Source organism: Sminthopsis crassicaudata, chromosome X, assembly GCF_048593235.1.
Source record: "Sminthopsis crassicaudata isolate SCR6 chromosome X, ASM4859323v1, whole genome shotgun sequence".
NCBI classification, from domain to species: domain Eukaryota; kingdom Metazoa; phylum Chordata; class Mammalia; order Dasyuromorphia; family Dasyuridae; genus Sminthopsis; species Sminthopsis crassicaudata.
The window spans coordinates 75,681,419-75,703,385 of NC_133623.1; the positions used below are offsets into that span (position 1 = coordinate 75,681,419).

Sequence of the window (21,967 nt, forward strand, 5' to 3'; positions counted from 1 at the left end):
TTTTATTCTCAGATGACCAATGGAGAGAGAGAGAGAGAGAAAGAGAGAGACAGGTTAGTAAAAAATTCCAGTGAGATCTTGGAAGAAATTTATAATCCAGACTACAGGATCTTGATGAGCTCTAGAACCATCAATTTGTAAAGGAGGAAAAATTTTCAAAGACAGAAAGTGGGAGATGGGACAGTGCCAGGGAACTAAAATCCTCCAGGTCAATGTGATCTTAGTCCAAAGACTCTGATACCTGAAGGAAGACAGAGAAGAGCTTATCTGAGCCAGTGGGGGAGAAGAAGATTAAAGGAGTGAGGAGAATGAGAATCTAGAACAAGAGAACATCAGGAGAGAAGATAGAATTCTGAATTTCTACTTTGGAACTGTTATCAAAAAAGGAAGTATTGATGAGATTAGGGTTCCTGGTGGTCAGGGAGTTAAATGATGAGGTTAGTGGCACGTTCGAGGTTCAGGGAACCAAATGAAACATTTGGGCTCCCTTAAATCCCCTTAGAATTCAGCACAGGGCAGGGAGTTGTGGGAACCTCCTTCTGGCGGCACAGAGGTCCTTCATAAAGGAATTTACAAACTCAAAAAGCTAGATTGATTAAAAAGAAGTTTATTGTTGGCATTGGGAAGTCAGCCTTTTCTATGCATGAATAGAAACACTGAATTCCTTAGTGGCAAGATCCTGGCAGAGAAGTAAAGTTTCTAGTAGAGAAATCCTGACAGAGAGATATAAAGTCTTGTTAGGGAAATAGGTGAGATAAAGAGTGGGTAACATTGAAAGAGAATATCATTTCAGCGGGCAGAGGCTGCTATGCATGGCATGGCATGTTAGATCCTCTGCAAGGACTGAACCTCAAGTTGGCTCATTTTATGGCTAACAAGCTGGGATTTGCTCTTGATGGGGACTGGTCAGCTTGAGCTGGAATTTGAATAGAACTGAATGAGTCTCTGGGCTAATCTTTTAATTTGATAGGGTTGAGATTCTCTAGCTCTGGACTCAACTAGCCCCACCTCGATAACAGAATAAAGTTGTTTGTCCTATTTCCCTCAGGCGGGGTCTTTTACAGAGGCCAGAATTCAAAGAGAATCTCTCCTTCAAGGAGTTTTAGAGAGAGTTTTGGGGCTCCCCCCTCGTTAGTATCACAGAACCTAGACTTTCAGAGGTGGAAGGGGCCTCAGAACTCTCAATGACATCTTTGAGAACATGGTTTTTTATGTTCTCAGATTACCAAAACATGCTGAGAAACAGCTTAATTGAAACTCTAGTACCAAAGAACATTTTGGCTTGGCATACTACCTTTTTTCCATATAATTTATATCAGGAGAGTGGTGATTGTTTGCATTAAAATTCACTTCCTGAACAACATACCAAATGTATAAATTTATAATCAAGTACTTCATATGGCTCCAAGAAGTTAAAAAAAATCCCACAAGAGAACTGATTACTTTTAGTGGACTGATCACATTAGACTTCTATTAATATTCCTGTTATTCAGAATGGATCAAGAATATTTACTTGCTACCGTAGTTTTTAAATACAAAGTAGTTGTTCAAAGAGAAACAATAGCTGCTGTCACTTTACAACTAAGACCATGGGTGGGTGCAATAAGAGAAAAATGCACCTTTAAATGCATAGAGCATCATTGGAGTGATTGCTTTGGAATATGAAGTGACAGAACTATTGAAGGTCACAGACAGTTTGGACTGAGAGGTACTATTCATGGGAGGAGAATATAGAGTACAGACTATTAGAGCTGAAATTTCAGAAAGTCATATATGAAAAACAAAATCAAACCCACAAAATAATGGCTATTAATGTCATTCTCTGAAAATTGTTAATTATACAATACGCAATGGCTAGGGAACATTTATTGCCTACAATAAATTTTGAAGAAGAGTTTCTCTAAAAAGGTGCCCATCAAATGCTAAATATAGAGGTGTCTGAAATTTTAGAGGTAAGAGGGGGCAATAGGATTTAGCAGAATGGGCCTAAGAAATCTTAATTTCACCCTTGAAAAGATGTGAATTTAAATTTTATTTTTAAAGGATAGGGAGAGATTAATTGAAACTTCATTAAGATCCTGGAAGAAATTTAGAATCTAAATTGTAGAATCTGGAATATGAGAGTTAGAAGGGAATTTCACAGAAAGTGGGAAAAGAATAGAGCCATAGGGAAAAAAAAATTAGTTTGAGCCAGTGGGACCTTAGTATGTAGACTCTGAGAACTGAGAGTAGCCTCAGAATGAAGAGAATGTGAGAGGTAGGAGGACACCTAGAAGGAAAATATTTGTCTTAGCAAGAAAACCCATAGAATGTTGAGTGTCTTGCTTGGAACTCTTCTGAAAGAACAGAGCTAGAAGCTGTCATAGAACCTAGATTTTCAGAAATAGGAGGAGTGTTAGAATGCTCAATAGCATCATTTGAAATATAGGTTATTTTATGTTCTCAGGTCAACAAGGCATGGGGAGAAACAAGATAATTGAAACCCTAGGAAGAAATGAGATTTGTGACTTGAAGTGTACCCTTAGTTCCACATAATTTATATCAGGAAAGTGGTGATTGTTTGAATAAAAACTTTAGTTCTGAACAACATAGCCAAAGGTTAAGTTTATAACCGAGTACCTTGTATGACTCTAAAAAATAAAAATAAGTGATTCCTTGTAGTACACTGATTAGGTTAGACCAAATTAAAACTGACCATCTGTTTGATTCCTTTTAGTTCTTGAATACTTAAGACTGCTAATGGTTATAACTAGGGAATATTTATTGCCTACAATAATTTGAAGTATAGTGCATTTAAAAGGGAACACTTAGAATGCTGAATATCTGATTTCTCAAGGGAATGAAATTAGATAAAAAGGGGCAGTAGAACTTCTATTTTCAGAGACAGGATGGGCCATAGAATTCTGAATATTATCCTTGATATCATAGATTTTTTAAAAAAATTATTCTCAGTTGGACAATGAATAGAGACAGATTAATAAAAATATTCAAGTTAGATCTTAGAAGAAATTTAGAATCCATACTGTGGAATCTAAATGAGATCTAGAACCTGGAATATGAGAAGAAAGAAGGATTTTTGAAGACAGTAAATGGGAGATTTACAGGGCCAAGGAATTAAACTAATTTGGGTTAATGGGGTCTTAATACATTGGAATGTTGATTTTGGGGGTTGGAACTAGGTAGTGCCATAGAACCTAGATTTTCAGAACCAGAAGGTGTCTTAGAATGATCAGTAGCATCTTTGAAAACATGACTTACTTTATGTCTTCAGGTTGACAAGGCATGGACAAAATAATTAGAACCTTAAATTATATTTGTGGCTTGAAATGCTATCATTATTTCTGTATAATATATCTCAAGAATGTAGTGATTGTCTGAATTGAAACTCAGCTATCAAATTCCACAGTTAAATGTGTAAGTTTATGATAAAAGATTTTATATATTTCTAAGTAGTAGAAACAATTTTCTGACAAGATAAATGATTCTTTGTAGTGCCGTAATCAGATTAGATTTCTGATAATATGTCTAATGCTATTCCAATTATAATGATATTTCTGGACATGATTCAAATGCAGACTCAATTCTATAAAGTATTCAGTAAAGGAATTTCAAAAAGAGACCATTTGTGCTGCAATATTATGACTAAGACCTATGGTCAGTACAATAGGAGAAAATCAATAAATAGAATATAATAGAAGGGTCTTCTCTTAGAATATAATGTCAGAGGGTTCTTCTGGAGATCCTTAAAACATAAAAAATCTAGACTGAAAAGTGCCGTTTATGAAGAATTTTCCAAGAAGAAGAGAGCTGGAAGGGTAGAACTACACAGTATAAAATGAACAAAAAATTAAAATGGTCATTAATTTGATTTTGTGCAGATCCTTGATTATTTAATCTACTAGTGGTAACTAGGAACTATTTTATATAATAACTTTTGAAGAAGAGTGCATTTAAAAAGGAGCACATTGAATATTGAATATCTGGTCTTGTGGGGGGGTCTCAAATTTGAAAGCTAAGGAGATTGATAGGCCTTCAGTTTTCAAAGGTAGTTTGAGCCAAAGAACTCTTCATTTTTATCCTTGAGAAAATTACTCTGTTCTCAAAGTAAGAGGACATTTATGAAACCTTAGTAACAAAGGATATTTGTGACTTGAAATGCTACTTATTCTATATAATTTTTATCAGGTTGTTTGAATTAAAATTCAGGTCCCAAACTACAAAGCAAAAGGTATAATTTTATCATCAAATATCTTATATTATGTCAAATTATCTTTTGACAATAGAATATTGACTCACTATCATAAGTCCTGAATATAAAGCATTTCAAAGATAAACTATTTGTATTGTCACTTTATGAGTAACATCTACACTTTATTTGTATTGTCACTTTATGAGTAACAGTACAATAAGAGAAAAACAAATATAGATAGACTATCAAAGAAGGATTCACCTTTGGCAGGTAATTTGTTAGTAATATAGGGATCTTTAGCATATAGAAAAGCTTATGAATTACCATCTGTTGGTGATTTTTTTTTCAGGCAATAAAAACTGTTAAAGATGGGAGAGCAGAAACCACACCATATAAAAAACAATGAAAAACACAAAATGGTGGCCATCAATTCCACTCTATGCATAGCCTTAATTATTCTACTTCTATTGTTAATGAGAAGGGAATACTTACTGCCTATAATAAATTTTTAAGTATGAATTCTAAGAGGAAAGAGGGGCAGTAGAACTTAGATTTTCAGAGCCAGCATTGTCCTAAGAAATATCAATGTCATCATTGAGAAGATCAATTTTTTAAAATCTATTCTCAGTTAACTAAGGAATAGAGAGACAGATTGAGTCTCCATTAAGATCACAGAAGAAATTTCTAATCTAGACTGCAGGTTCTGAATGACCTGTAAAACTTGGCATATAAAAAATAGGAAAGAATTTCACCAAAAGAAGATAGAAGGGCAGAGCCTTAGAATAAAACTGTTTTGAGCCAGTGGGATTTTAGTAAACTGACTAGAAGACCTGAGAGAAACCACAGAGAAAATAGTATTGGAGCTGGGAATGCACATAAAACAAGGGGAGAACATATATGAAGAGAAACAGATAGTTGAAATTAGTAAGAAACGATATTTATGACTTAGAATGCTACCTTTATTTCCATATAATTTATATCAGTGGAATGATGATTGTCTCAATTAAAACTTAACTTCTGAACCACAGAGCCCACTGTAGAAGTTTATAATCAAATACCTTATTTGTGTCTATAAAGTGTAAACATTCCCTTAAGACAAATGTTTCCTTGTAGGGACCAGTCAGGTTAGGCTTCTTTTGATATTCCTCTTATTAGGAATGAATGGAGAGTATTTACTCAGTACCTTAATAAGGTTTTAAGTACTAGGCATTTCAAAGAGACATCTTTTGTGTTATCACAGTGACTAACACAATAAAAGAAAAATACGCAAACCAATTAAGCAAATGGAACATCTTAGATGCCTTTGGGACATATAGAGTCAGAACTGTGGGAATCCTCAGCACATAGAGAGATTGACTAGTTTGAGAGCTGCCATCCAAGGCAGACAAAGAAAGCTTAGAGTAGAGATTCTTAAATCTGGGAGAGCAGAACTTTACCATTAAAAAAATCAAAATTACAAAAAAATGGTCATCAGTTTCATTCCATATGGATATTTAATTACTAAATTCTATTTGGGACTAACTAGGAAATATTTATTGCCTTTAATAACTTTTGAAGACTAGTACATTTAAAAGGAAATACAGGGAATACTGTCTCATCTCAGTGGGAGATGAATGAAATTAGGGAAGAGGAGAAATAGAACTTAAATTTTCTGAGGCTATATGGGTAATACAACTTTTTTTTTTCTGAGACAGTTGGGGTTAAGTGACTTGTCAAAAGTCACACAGCTAGGAAGTATTAAGGGTTCTGAGGCCAGATTTGAAATCAGGTACTTCTGACTTCAGGGCTGGTGTTCTATCTGCTGAGCTGCCCCAATAATAGAACTTTCAGTGTCATCTCTGTGATAAGAAACTGTGGAGGCCCCAAAACAATAATAATGGCTAATATTTCTATAACACATCAGGGTTTGGGAAAAAAATTATAACTATTCATTTATCATCAATAACCTTGAGAGGTAGGTAATTATTACTTATCCCCATTCTATAGATAAGAAAATAAAGGCTAATGGAAGTAAAGTGACTTGCCCAGAGTCATACAGCTTAATAAATATCTGAAGCAGAATTTAGAGTCTTTCTGACCAGAATTTTTGTTGTTGTTTTCAACTGGCAAATAGAAACAGGTTAATTGAAATTCCAGTGACTTCTTGGGAGAAATTTACACTCCAGACTGTGGAATTTAGATAAACCATAGTAAATTGGAATATGAGAAGCAAGAGGGACTTTGGAAGACAGAAAGTGGGAGATGGACAATACCAGGGAATCAGAATAATTTGAGTCAATGGGAACTTAGTACATAGACCATGGGATTTTAGAGTATTCAAAGTTATGAGAATGAGATTGGCAGTGGGAGGGAGAGGTGTAGAGCACGTAGGACAAGGAATGACAAAAAAGCAGAGCCCACTCCTAGGCTGTATTTCTGGTTTGGACCTATTCTGAAAGGATAGAACTAGGAGGTATAATAGAACCTAGATTTTTAGAGCTAGAAGGGAACTCAGAACGCTCAATGGCATCCTTGAAAACATTTATGTCCTCGGGTCAGAAAGTCATGGAAAGAGACAAATTGGTTTGAAGCCTTGTAGGAAATTATATGACTTGAAATGTTACTATTATTTCCATGTAATATATATCAGGAGAATGTTTATTATCTTCATCAAAGTTAAGGCAGCAGACCAAGCAGCCAAATATATAAATTTATCTTTGAAAGCCTTATATGTCACTAAGAAGTAAAAACAATCTCCCAACAGGACAAGTAATTCCTTGTTGTGCCTTGATCAGGTTAGATTTCTTTTGATATTCCTGTTACTTGAAATGAATCAAGAATATTTACCCACTACCACAAGTGCAAGTCTTGTCAAAGAAAGCACATTTGTGCTGTCATTCTATGACTAAGACTTATTGAGAGTACAAGAAGAGAAAAATAACGAAACACTAAATGGATAGAATATCATAGGAGGATTAGCCCTTAGAAGAAAATGTGACAAAGCTATGAAGCTTTTTATCATATGAAAAGGTTTTTTTAGAAGGTACCATTCATGGGAGAATTTTCCAGGTAGAAGACATCTTAGAGACTTAGAAAAACAAAACAAAAATAAATGGTCATTTTGTTTCTTTGCAAATCCTTAATTACTTAAGACTGCTATTGGTAATGACTAGGAAGTGTTTGTTGCCCACAATAACTTTTGAAATACAGTGCCTTTAAAAGGAAGCATCTGGAATGCTGAATGTCTGATCTTGGAGGAGTATAAGATTAGGGAGGTAATATAGGAGCTATATAACTTAGATTTTTCAGAGGCATTGTGGGCCATAGAACTCTCTATTTCATCTTTAAGAAGATGGGTTTTTTATGTTGTCAGGGCATCAGAGCAGAGAGACAGGTTAAGTGGAACCCTAGTGACAAAGGATATTTATAGCTTGAAAAGCTACCTTTAATCCTATACAACTTATTTCAGCAGAGCAGCAATTTTCTGACTTAAAAGCCAGATCCTGGCCACAGATCCAATACTATAATTTTATCATCTAGGGACTTCTGTGGTCCCAAGTAATGATAACAATCTCCCAATAAGGCGCACAGTTCCTTAAAGTGCCCTAATCAGGTAAAAGTGTAATTGATATTCCTGTCATTGAGGAAGGACAGAGATATGATACCAAGCATAGTATATTCAGTGTATTTCAAAGAGTGGCCATTTTTGCTGTCATTTTGTAACTGAGACCTTTTGTAGTTCAATAATAGAAAAATAAACAAATCAATAAATTGATAGACTATCATAGGGAGATTCTGCCCTTAGAATATGTCATGGAATATGAGAAGAAAACCTTGACTTGCCATTCAGGGGAGAATATTCTAGGGAAAATTTTCGTAGCAAGAGATAACTTAGAGCATTATAGGTAGGAGGCCAAAAGTACCCAATAGAAAAATAGGAAAAAATAATCAATTGGATTCCTTTCAGTTTCCTTAAATTACTAGGGAGTATTTATGGCCTACAATACCTTTTGAAGTTGTTGTTCAGTCGTTTTAGTTGTGTCTGACTCTACAGATGGAGCAAGAGGGTTAAGTGACAGGGTGACCCAGCTAGTAAGTGAGTCTGGATTTGAACTCAGGAAGATATCAAAGCAGTAAGAAGAATAGAATTTTGAATTTCCAGTTTGGAATAGAGAAGTCTTATGGAACCTAGAATTCTCAGTGGTATCCTTGAGAACATAGGTTATTTTATTAAGTCAACAAAACATGTAGAAAGACAGAAACCATATTTTAAAAACCTATAATAATGACATAAGTTTTGTTCTATGCAGATCCTTAATTACTTGGTACTATGATTGGTATTGACTAATAATTGTTTATTGCCAATAAAATTTGAAATGCAATATGTTTATATGGTACCACATCAAATACTGAATTTGTGATTGTTGGTGAAGTCTGAAATTATGATAAGGCAAAAGGGATGATAGAATTGGAATTTTCACAGTCAGTATAGACCTTAGATATCTAAATGTTACACTCTTCAAAAGGTGACTATTTTTATGTTCTCAGAGGGCCAGAGAAAAGATTTTGACAGATTAAATGAAACCCTAACAAAGAATGATCATGACTTGAAATAGTACCTCTCTTTCTATATTATTTATATTGAGGGAGTAGCAGCTGAATTAAAACTTAGGTTTTAATGATATTACCAAAGGTACAAGTTAATAATTCTGTACCTTATTTGTCTCTAAGAAGTTAAAATTGGATTTCTAATGTTATGTGACTGTTATTCATAATGGATTCAGATTATTTACTTACTACCATAAGTTTTTAAGTGCAAGGCATTTCAAAAGAGTCCATTTGTGCTGTCACTTTACAAGTAAGATCCCAGGGCAGTGAAATAAGAGAAAACTAAACAAATAAATGTATGGAATGTCATAGGATAATCTGTCCTTAGAATATATAGTATCAGAGTTATGATCATAGGTCCCTTGGCACAAAGAAAATCTTAATTGGAAGGTGTCATTCAAGGGAGAATTTTCCAGATAGAATTGATCTACTATAGAATAGATACTCTTAGAGCTGAGAGGGCACAATGGCATCATTTTAAAAACTTTTTTTTCTTTTAATTTAATTTAATCTTTTAATTCTTTTCAATTTAATTCTTTTCAATTCTTCTGTGACTTAAATTAGCTATTGGTAGATGTGAAATTAGGGAGATAAAAGAGGTAACAGAACTTCAGAGACAGTATGAGCTGTAGAACTCTCAATGTCTTGAGAATTCGAGGTTGTTGTTTTGGGTTTGTTTTTAGTTGTCCAAAGAAGAAAGAGAGACAGGTTAATAGACATTCCACTGAGATCTTGAAAGAAATTTAGAATATAGACTGTGGGAGAAAAAAAAAAGAATATAGACTGTGGGATCTGAATAAGCCCTTAGTACTTGTAATATGAGAAGGAAGAGACTTTTGGGAAAAGAAAATGTGAGATATTACCATTATTTCCATATATCTCCATCAGGAGAGTGAAGATTATCTGAATTAAAATTCAGGTTTCAAACCACACAGCTAAAAGTACATGTTTACAAGCAAGTACCTTATTTGTCTTGAACAGGTTCGATTATTTTATTTTATTTTTCTCAATTACATGTACTTTTTTTTGAACATTTGTCTTTTAAAAGTTTTGAATTCCAAATTCTGTCTCTCCTTCCATTCATCCCCTCCCTTCTCCTTGATAATGCAAACAGTTTAATATAGGTTATACATGTGAAGTCATGCAAAACATTTCCATATTAGCCATGTTCCAAAAGAAAACACAGGCAAAAAAAAAAAGTAGGCTTCCATCTCATTCTTTCTCTGGAAGTGGATAAACATTTTTTATCAAACATCATTTGAAATTGTTTTGGATCATTGTAAAACTCAGAATTGCTAAAAAATTGTATTTGTTTCTAAAATTTTTGAATTCTAGGTTCTTTCCCTTATCCCCACCCACAATTAACAAACTACTAGTGAAGTTATGCAAAACTTTTCTATAAAAATCAAGTTGTGGGGGGAAAAAACATAGATATCTCACCCTAATGAAATAAAAACCCTCAAGAAAAATTGTTTAAAAAGAGAGAGAGAGAGAGAGAGAGAGAGAGAGAGAGAGAGAGAGAGAGACTGCTTCATTCTGTATTCAGACACAATCAGTTCCCTCTCTGGAAATGGATAGCATTTTTCATAAGTCCTTCTGAGTAGTCTTGGATGATTGTATTAATGAGAATAGCAAAGTCATTCGTAGCTGGTTATCCGGGACATTGCTATTACTTTATCTACAGTACAGTTCATTTTGCTTGAGTTTATGGAGAACTTTCTAGGTTTTTTTTTTTTCCTTGAGAGTGTCATCATCATATAGCTAGCATTCTAGGACAATAATGAATAACAGTAGCCATAATGGATATCCTTGCTTCGCCCATGGTCTTATTGTCAAAGTTTCTAGATTATCTTCATTATGATATCTGCTTATGATTTTCATAGATACTGCTCATCATTTTAAGGAAAACTCCATTTATTCCTATTTTTTCTAGTGTTTTAATTGGAATGAATGTTGCTTTATCAAAAGCTTTTTTGCATCTGTTGAAATAATATGATTTTTGTTGGTTTTGTTATTGACATGGTCAATTATGTTGATAGTTGTCTTAATCTTGAAGTAGTCCTGCATTCCTGGTATAAATTCTACCTGATCATAATGTATGTATGAGTTTTATGATATATTGCTGTAATCTCCTTGCAAGTACTGTATTTAAAAATTTTGCATCAGTATTCATTAGGGAAATTGTCTATCATTTTTCTGTTTTTGCCTTTCCTAGTTTAGGTATCAGCTCATATCTGTGACATAAAAACAATTTGGCAGGATTCCTTTGGCTATTTTTCCAAATTATTTATATAGTATTGGAAATAATTGTACTTTAAATGTTTGGTACAATTCACTTGTGAATCCATCTGGTCCTGGTGATTTTTCTTAGGGAGATCTTTGATGGCTTGTTCAATTTCTTTTTCTAAAACAAAGTTATTTAAATATTATATTTTCTCTTCTCTTGCTCTAGGAAATTTATATTTTTGTAAATACTCATCCATTTCATTTAGGCTATTTAGATTTATTGGCATGTAATGGAGCAAAATAACTCCTAATAATTCCTTTAATTTCCTTTTCATTGGTAATGAATTCATCCTTTTCTTTTTTGATATTGGTAATTTTGTTTTCTTCTTACTTATTTTTAACCGAATTAATATTTTATCTATTTTATAGGTAGTTTTTCATAAAAACCAACTCTTTTATTTATTAATTCAATGTTGGTTAATCTTTCCTTTGTTTTTTTTTTTTTTTTTTAAGATTTCCAATTTAATGTTTAATTAAGGATTTTAGGTTGTTCTTTTTTCTATTTTTTTGTTAATTGTATGCCCAGTCAGATTGGGTTGCTAATGATATGCCTGTTTTTGGAGTGGATCCAGATTATTTACTCACTACCATAATTTTATAGTTACATAAAGCATTTCAAAGAGTGGTCTTTTGGTCTGTCACTTTAAGACTATGAGCAATGGATAGGTAGTGCAACAAGAGAAAAATTAACAAATAAATAAATGGTTAGAATATCATAGTTATGTGTTCCATAGAAAATAATGTATCAGAACTGAGGGTCCTTAGCACATAGAAAAGCTTGGTTGGAAGGTTCCATTCATGGGAGAATACAAAATATTAGAACCGAGAAGATAGAACTGCATGATATAAAAATGGCAAAATAGAAAGAGGTGATCAATTTCAATCCTTTCAGATCCTTAATTACTTCTTTTGATAATTACTAAGGAGCATTTATGCTGAAAGTCTGATCTCAAAAGGGTCTGAGATTAGAGAAGTAAGAGGGGCCATGTATCTTAGATTTTCATAGGTAATATGGGTTATCAAACCCTCCATATCATCCTTGAGAAGATGGGCCAAAGGTATATACATTTCTCATGAGGGCCTTGTATTTTCAGGTCACTAGGGCATGAAGAAAAGACTGGTTAAATGAAACTCGAGTAACAAAAGCTATTTATGGCTTGAAATGTTACTTCTGTTGCCACATAGTTTATATCAAGAGAGAGGTTATTGCTTCAGATATAAAACTCAGATCCTGAACCACATGGCCAAAGTTATATGTTTATCATTAAGTGTTTTATACAGCTGCAAATAACAGCCCACAAAGAGAACATATGGTTTCTTTTGGTGCCATGATTAATTAAGGCTGCTATTGATATTCTTGTAATTGGGAATGGGTGGAGAATATTGATTCACTACTATAAAATACTAGATATAAAACATTTCAAAGAGAGACCGTTTGTACTGTCCCTTTAAAACTATGACCTATGGACAGTGCAATAAAAAAAGTACTAAATAGATATAATATCACAGAATTAGAATATTTTGATTCAGAGCTAGGATGATCCCATAGCACATAGAAAATCTTGACTGGGAGGTGCCATTCAAGAGAGAATATTCTAGTTATAATTGAGCTTAGAGTATAGACTGTTAGAATTAGGAAGAAAGAAATGCAAAATATTAAAAAAGAAAAAAAAACTGGTCATTAAATTGATTTCTTGCTGACCCTTTACTATTTAATCCCAGCAATGACTGTGGACATTTATTGCCTAAAATAACTTTTGAAGAACAATACATTTAAAAGGAAGCACATAGAATGTTGAATGTCTGATCTCAGAGGGAAATGATAGAATATCACAGAAGGCTCTGCTCTTAATAGGGATGCTGCTGCTTAGATTTTCAGAGACATGGAATATAGAACTCTCCTTTGAATCCTTGAGAAATAAGAGTTATTTTATAGTTTCAGGGCCCCAGGGCATGGAAACAGATTAAATGAAATCTTGTAACAATGGATAGTTTTGTCCTGAAATGCTCTTATTTTCCTATCATTTACATAAGGAGAGTGGTGATTATCTGAATTAAAATTCAGGTCACATACCACTGAGTGAAAAGTGTAAGTTTAACATCTAGGGTCTTATATGACTCTCAGAATTAAAAAAAAAAAAAAAACCAAACCTTTTGACAAGACAAATAATTCATTTTAGTGCCTTGAACAGGGAAGACTGCTATAGCTATTCCTGTTGTTAGGAATGGATAGAGAGTATTTATTAGCCATAATTGTTTTTGAAGAACAGCAAATTTAAAAACGAGTTAATACATTGCTAAATATCTGATGTTAGAAGAGTTTGAAATTACATAGGTAAGAGGGATAATAAAACTTAATTTTTCAGAACTGTAAAAATCCTAGTGTCATCCTTGGGAAGATAAATTTTATTTTTATGTTCTCATATGTTCTTATGTTTACGTTTTATGTTATTGTTATGTGGTCAGGAAGAGAGAGACAGCCAGATGGCACAGTGGATAGAGCACTGCTCCTGGAGTCAGGAGGACCTGAGTTCAAATTTGGATTCAGACATTTAACACTAGTTACTAGCTGTCTGATCCTGGGCAAGCCACTTAACCCCAATTGCCTCTCAAAAAAAGAAAAAAAAAAAGGAAAAAGAGAGAAGTTAATTGAAACTCCAGAGAGAACTTGAAAGAAATTTAGAATTTAGTCTGCAGGATCTAGATCAGCCCTAGAACCTGGAATAAGAGAGGTAGGAAAGAATTTCACCAAAAGAAAGTGAGAGAGAGAGAGGACAGAGCCATAGAACAAAATTGTTTGAACCAATGAGAACTTAGTACATAGATTATTGGTACTGATTGGCCTTATGTGTCTCCAGTGCCCCAACAAAACAAGTGATTCCTTGTAGTTCCCTGATCATATTCCTCTTATTCAGAATATTTACTCACTACCATAAGATTTAAATACAAGACATTTTATAGAGCTATCACTTGTCCTATCACTTTATGACTAAGATGCATGGACAATGCAGTAAGAAAAAATGAACCAATAAGTGGCTAGAATATCATAGGTATCCACTCTTAGAACATATAATCTCAGACCTATGAGGATTCTAAGCATATAGAAAATTTATTCAGGGAGTTGTCACATTTAAGGGAAAACAATCCAAGTAGAAGACAGTTTAGAGTACAGACTATTTCAAGATAGGACAGGAGAACTATGCTTTATGCAAAAAAAAAAAAAAAAAAAAAAACCCAAAAAGATGTTCATTAATTTTGTTCCAACCAGATCCTTCATTACTCAATGCCATTTTTGATAATGACTACAAAATAATTACGGCCCACAATAATTTTTAAAGAATAATCCTTTAAAGGGAATACACAGAATGCTAAATACCTAGTGTAAGAATGCTCTCAAAACTGATGTTAAGTGAAGTGAATAAACCAAGAGAACATTGTACACAGCAACAACAACATTATGTAATGATCAACTATGATGAATTTGGTTCTTTTCAACAATGAGGTGATTCAAGTCAGTTACAATAGACAATAGAGCCATCTGCATCCAGAAAGAGAAATATGGGGACTGAATGTGGATCACAACATAGTATTTTCACCTTTTTTGTTGTTGTTTTCTTGCTTTTTTTTTCTTTCTCATTTTTTTCCCCTTTTTGATCTGGTTTTTCTTGCGCAGCATGATAAATGTGGAAATATGTTTAGAAGAATTGCACATGTTTAGCTTATATTGGATTACTTGCTGTCTAAAGAAGGGGGGTGGGAGGAAGGGAGAAAAATTTGAAACTCAAGGTTTTACAAGGGTGAATATTGAAAACTATTTTGGCATGTATTTTGAAAATATTAATTAAAAAAGTGCTCTCAAATTAGAAGGTTAGAGAGGTGATAGAACTTAGGTTCTCTTTGGGAAGATAGGGGTTTTTGTTAATAGGTGGCCAAGAAATAGCAAAAATCAGACTACTTGAGGTCCTTAAAAGTAATTTGAAGTCTAGGCCGTATGATCTGGATGAGCTTTAGAACCTGGAATGTAAGAGGTAGGAAAGAGTTTTAAAACACAGCAAGTGGAAGAAAGACATACCTACTAAAAACAATTGTATGAGCTAGTGGGACCTTAATATATAGTCAGTGGGACCTGAGAGTAACCATAAGAAATAAAATGTGATATCTGGGTGGCCTGGACAAGTGAGATCCAAGACAAGAGTAGGAAAGTCTATTGTTGAATGTTAAAGTTCTGGTTTGGAAATGTTCTGAAGGAAGAGATAGGAGTTGTTATAGAATCTAGATTTCTGACTGGGAGGGGTAGAAATCTCAATGAACATGATTTCTTTATGTTCTCAGGCCATCAAGGCATGGAAAGAGATTGGATAATTGAAACACTACTAAGAAAGGGTAGTTGTGGCTCAAAATGCTACTTTTATAACCAGATCATTTATATCAGGAGAGAGGAGATTGTTTTACTTAAAAAAACCTAGGGTCCAAGCTACTAGCCAAAGGTATGTTTATAATCAAATACCATGTATGGCTTGAGTAAGTAAAAACAGTCTCCCTCAAAAAAATAATTCCTTTTAGTGCCCTGATCAGTTCAGATTGCTATTGATGTTCCTCTTATTTGGACTAAATGGAGAAGATTTATTCCCTACTATAACATTTTAAGTACAAGTCATGTCCAAGAAAAACCATTATTTGTTGTCACTTTACAAGTAAGACTTATGGGCAGAGCAAAACATGAAAAATTAAGCACTAAATGGATAAAATGTCACAGAAGGATCTGCTCTTAGAAGAGAATTTATCAGAGCTGTGAGGGTCTTTATCACATACAAAGTCTTGGGAAGCACAATTCATGAGAGAATTTTCCTGGAAGAAGAGAGCTTAGAGTACAGAATATTAAAGCTAGGGGAAGAGGGAGAGAACCACACATTATTAAAGAAGAAAAACAAAAAATAAAAAGGTCATCACTTTTATTCTTTGCAAATGCTTTATTACTGAAGATTGATATTAGTGATGACAGAGTACTTATTGCTTACAATAACTTTTAAAGAGCAATATATTTAAAAGGGAGCACATAGAATGCTCAATATCTTATCTTATATGGGTCTGAAATTGGAGATGTAAAAGGAGTGATTGATCTTTGATTTTCAGTGGCATTGTGGTCCATAGAATTCTTTGTGTTATCTTTGAGAAGATGGGCTAGTTTATGTTTTCAGGGCACCAGAGCAGGGAGAAAGAGGTTAAATGGAATCCCAGTAACAAAGGATAATTATAATTTGAAATGCTATCTTTATTCTCATATAGTTTATATCAGCAAAACAGCAATCAATTGTCAAAGTTCAGGGGCAGCTAGGTGGCGCAGTGGATAGAGCACCAGCCTTGGATTCAGGAGGACCTGAGTTCAAATTTGGTCTCAGACACTTAACACTTCCTAGCTGTGTGACCCTGGGCAAGTCACTTAACCCCAGCCTTAAAAAAAAAAAAAGTCTAAGGTCTCAGACAAAAGAACCAAAAGTATACATTTCTCCCTTAGGACCTTATAGGGGTTCAAGTAATAAAAACAATCCCCCAACAAGACATGGGATTTCTTGCAGTGCCCTGATCAGTTAAAATTGTTATTGATATTCCCATTATTGGGAATAGAGGAAAGAGTATTGATTCACATACCATTAAATAGTACAAGGAATTTCAAAGAGAGAATATTTGAGCTCTGATTATTATTAAGGCCTTAATAATTTTTAAATGAATTAAGAGAAAAATAAACTAATAAATGAATAAAAGAGTCAATGCTTAAAAAGAATATGTCAGAGCTCTAAAGGTCCTTATGTAACATAAAAAATCTTAACTCAAGAGGTATTATTCACAAAATAGAGCTGGGAGAGCAGAACTTCATTATATAAATGTAGGGGAAAATATGGTCCTCATTTTGATTCCTTTAAGTTCTTCAGACTGATATTGGTATTGACCAGAGAATATATTTTACGCAAAATAATTTTTGAAGAACAGTGCATTTAAAAGGGAGGTCATAGAATGCTATCTGATATAAGAGGGGTCTTAGAGAGGTAAGAGGGGCAATAGAACTTAGGTTTTGACAATCAGCACAGAACAAGAAAATCTCAATGCCATCCTGGGGAAGATGTGTTTTGTTTTTGTTTGTTTTTAATGCTTTCAGTGGGGCAAGGAATAAAGAGACACAGTCTAATTGAAACTCCATTAAATCATGGAAGAAATTTAGGATCCAGCCTGCAGGCTCTAGATAACCTGTAGAACTTGGAATAAAAGGGAGGAGGGAATTGCTCAGAAAGAAGAAGGAGAAATTTAAAGAACTAAAATACTCTGAGCTGATGGAATCATATATGTAAATTAGGGGACCTTAGAGTAACAATAGAGAAGCGAATATGAAAGCTGAAAGGGCAGCTAGAACAAGGGATATCAGAATAGGAAAATCAATAGAGTGTTGAATTTCTGGTTTGGAATTGCTGTGAAATGACAGAACTAAGGGGTAATAGAACCTAGATTTTCTAAGTTTGAAGGGACCTTAGAACACTCAGTGACATCTTCAGAAAATGAATTATTTTCTGTTCTCAAAACAACGAGACTTGAAGAGAGATAGGTTAATTGAAACTCTAGTAAGAAATTTATTTTATATTTGTATTTGTGTCTTGAAATTCTGCCATTATTTCCACATAATACAATTAGGAGAGTGGTGATTATCTGACTTGTAATTCAGATATCAGACAACACATCCAACATATAAGTTTATTATCAACAGCTTTATATGTTTTTAAGAAGTAAAAACAATGTTTTGTGATGACAATTTATTTCTTGTCCTAAACCTGTCCAACCTGATTAGGTTGGATTTTTATTGATATTCCTAGGAATGGATCAAGAATATTGATTCCTAACCTAAAGTTTTAAGTATTTCAAGTATTTGTATTTAAGTATTTCAAAGTGAGGACAGTAAGCCACCATATAAATATTTGGCCATCAATTTGATTCCTTTCATTTCCTTGATTAATTAAGGCTGCTGTTGGCATTGACTTAGAAATATTTATTACATTTAAAATTTTTGAAAAAGGTTGTATTTGAAAGGTCACACATGGAAAGCTTAATTCAAGTTAGAGCTGGACAAAATTCAGAGGGCTGACTTTTGGATCTGGATTAATCCTAATCATGGCATATCAGTCATTTGGAGAGGCTTTGGGGGAAAAAAAGTTGAAAGAACAGAATGAAGCATAAAAAATAGTTGGAGTGGGTGGGTACAAGTATTAAAAAAAAAAATGGGTCATGAGAATAACCAGAGGAGAAAATGTTCTCACATTGTAAAGGTATGAAGAACAAAGGATATCAGTACTTTATATGGCTCCACAAAATAAAAGCACATAGAATGTGGAATTTCTGGTATGAGAGAGTTTCACAAGTACAGAGCTATAAGGTACTATAGAACTTATATTTTCTGACCTGGAAGTTGCCTTTAGAATTCTCAATAGCGTCTTTCAGAAGATGGATTTTTTTTTTATGTTCTCAGGACACCAAGGCATGTAAAGATGTAATTTCTTTCAAGAGAGTAGTGATTGTCTGAATTAAAACTTTGGTCCCCAATCACACAGCCAAAGGCATAAGTTTATAATCAAGTATTATATGTACCTCTAAGGAATAAAAATGATTCCTCAAGACAAGTGATTCCTTGTAGTGTAATGCTGATTAAGTTAGACATCTATTGATATTCCTTAAATTAAAACACCTTAGTGTTTTAAGTACAAGCCTTTTCAAAAGAGACCATTTCTAAGACTTAAATGGGCTGTAAGAAAAAATAAATAGCATTTAGAAATTAATATGTCAGAGATGCAAGATTCCTCACCACATAGAAAGGCTTGGTTGGAAGATGCTATCCCTTAGACAATTTTCCAAATATAAGAGAGTTTGAAGTTCAGAACTACACAATATTAAAACGAATGAGAAAAATGATCATCAATTTGATTCTTTGCTGATCCTTGATTGTTCAGCACTGCTGTTGGTAATGAATAGGGGTCGTTATTGTTCACAATAACTTTTGAAGTATGATACATTTACAATGGAGCGCCTGGAATGTTGAATGTCTGATCTCACAGAGGTGTGAAATTTGAGGGAAGAGAAGGGATAAAACTTAGATTTTCAGAGGCATTGTGGGCCATAAATCATTATGTGTCATCCTTGATAAAAATGAGTTATTTCCTACTTAAAGGTCAAGTAAAAAAAATTATTTGTGGCTGGAAATGCTACCATTATTTCTATATATAGTATATACCTGGAAAATATGATTGTCTGAATTAAAATTCAGGTATTAGACCACACAATTAAAAAGAGAAGTCTGTCAAAAAGAGTCTTATATAACTTTAAAAAGTAAAAACAATCCATCAACACAAGTCACTCTTTGTATTGATCACATATTCCTTTTATTCAGAATGGATCAAGAGGATAGACTCAGTACAAGGTTCTTACTCTTTGAAACAAAGAAAAATTGTGCTCTTGCCTTATAAGGCACAGGTAGTGCAATAAGAGAAAAAGAAACAAACTGATGAATGTACAACTGTCATAGGAAGGTCTGCTTTTAGAACATAAAGTGTCCGAGCACATAGAAAAGCTTGATTGGGTTGTCATTCAAGGGAGAATTCTTCAGGTATAAATAAGAGCCTAGAGTAAAGACTTAGATTTGTCAGGACAGGACTAGGTGATATAAAAGTAAGAAAAGAATTCTTGGGGCAATTAGGTTTCGCGGTGGATAGCGCACCACCCCTGAAATCAGGAGGACCTGAGTTCAACTCTGGTCTCAAGACACTTAACACTTTCTAGCTGTGTGACCCTGGGCAAGTCACTTAATCCCAATTGCCTCAACAAATAAACAAACAAATAAATAAATAAGAAAAAAAATCCTCTTCTCTACCTCCCACCCCACAATGGTCATCATTTTTGCTTCTTTCAGTTCCTTGATTACTTAAGACTATTATTAATGGCTCATGAAAGAATGCAGGATCTAGATGAACCTTAGAAGTTAGAATATGAAAGGTAGGACGGAGTTTCAAAGCATGGGAGAAAGATTTGGCCATAGAACAAAAGTAGTTTGGGCCAGTGTGGCCTTAATATGTAGAATAGGTATTCTAAGAGTAGCCATAGAAAAGAGAATGTTAAAATTGGGAGGGCATCTACAACTAGGGATATTAGAGCAGGAGAACACACAGAATATTGAATTTCTTTGTTTGGAACTGTTCAGAAAGAACAGAGCTAAGAAGTGAGAGAACCTAGATTGTCAGAGCTGGAAAGGGCCTTAGAATTTTCAGTGACATTCTTGAAAATGTGTATTATTTCATCTTCTCAAATGGAAAAGACATGAAAAGATATAGGTTAACTGAAATCCTTGGTTGAAATGATACTTGTGACTTGAAATGCTACCTTTATTTCCACACAATTATATTGAGAGAGTGATAATTTTCTAAATTAAAACTCAGGTACCAGACCACACAAATTTATAAATTTATTATCAAGGGCCTTTTATATTTCTAAGAAACAAAAACAATCTTCTAATACAACAAGTGATTTCTTATAGTGCCTTTCTCAGGTTGGACTTAAAAGTGATATTTCTATGACTAGAAATGGATCAAAAATATTTAAGCTACACCATAAAGCATCAATGACAGGGGAACTTCAAACTAAGGCTGTTATGTCACTTTATGACTAAGTCCCATGGTCAGTGCAGTAAAAGAAAAATAATCAAATCGATTAATGGATAAAATAATATAGAATGGTTTGCCCTTAGAACATAATAGTGTCTGAACTATGAAGTTCCTTAGCACATAGAAAGGCTGGGCATTTGGAGGTGCCATTAAAGGCAGAATATTTCAGGTAGAACAGAGATTACATACCATTGGAGCTGAGAGGCCAGAACTACACCATGTAAAACTAGAAAAAAAAATTGGTTATCAATCTGAACCTTGCAGATCCTTGATTACTTCATATAATATTGATAATGACTAGGGAGTAGTTACCACTAATAACCATCGAAGTACATTGCTTTTAAAAAGGTATATACATTATGTATGCTAACTGCATGATATAGAGGAGTCTTACAGAGGTAAGAGGGGCTATAGAACGTTGATTTTCAGAGCTAACATGATAGAACCTCTATTTTCAGAACCTGTATTTGTTGTTGTTCAGTCATTTCTATTGTGTTCAACTCTTTGTGGCCCTATTTGGAGTTTTCTTGGTGGAGACACTGGAGTAGTTTGCCATTTCCTTCTTCGGTTTATTTTACAGATGACAAAATTAAGGCATACAAGTGACTTGCACAAGGTCACTATTTGAGGTCAAATTTTCACACAGGAACTTGGATCTTATTTAATTCCTTGACTGGTACACTATTTACTGCAGTGCCACCTAGCTGCCTATATAGATAAAACTAATATTTTCAGAGCTGGAAGGTGCCTTAGAACTTTAAACTAACTTAAACTTTAGAAGATGGATTTCTTATGTTTTTAGGTCACTAAAGCATGGAGAGAGACAGGTTAATTGAAACTCTAGGAGGAAAAGATATTTATGGCTTGAGATGCTACCTTTAGTACCTGATAATTTCTATAAGGAAGGGGAAGCTAGATGGTGTAGTGAATAGAGCACTCGTCTTGGAGTCAGGAGATCCTAAGTTCAAATCTGGCCTCAGACATTTAACCCTTTCTAACTGTGGGACCCGGGACAAGTCATTTAACCCTAATTGCCTCACAAAAAAGAAAAAAAATTATATAAAGAGAGTGGTAATTGTTTGAATTAAAACTCAGGTCTCCAAACATAAAGTAGCCAAATGAATAAGTATATAACCTACTACTTTATATGCCTCCAAGAAATAAAGACAATTCCCCAAGATAAATAATTCCTAGAAACATAATGATCAGGTTA

The 21,967-nt window shown here is 33.9% G+C and overlaps 1 long non-coding RNA gene across 25 annotated transcripts in view; it reads left to right on the forward strand.

The window, feature by feature from the left end:
- The window catches only part of LOC141548841 (uncharacterized), a 163,041-nt gene that overhangs the window by 29,782 nt on the left and 111,292 nt on the right, over nucleotides 1-21,967 (forward strand). The window contains exon 12 of one of the 25 annotated variants that reach the window (XR_012484101.1): nucleotides 13-53. The exons of 23 other annotated variants lie outside the window; for them this stretch is intronic. This is a non-coding gene — a long non-coding RNA (uncharacterized LOC141548841). Of the gene's footprint in view, nucleotides 1-12; nucleotides 10,685-21,967 lie in introns of those variants that run through there. One more of the 25 variants, XR_012484099.1, reaches the window with a different exon arrangement.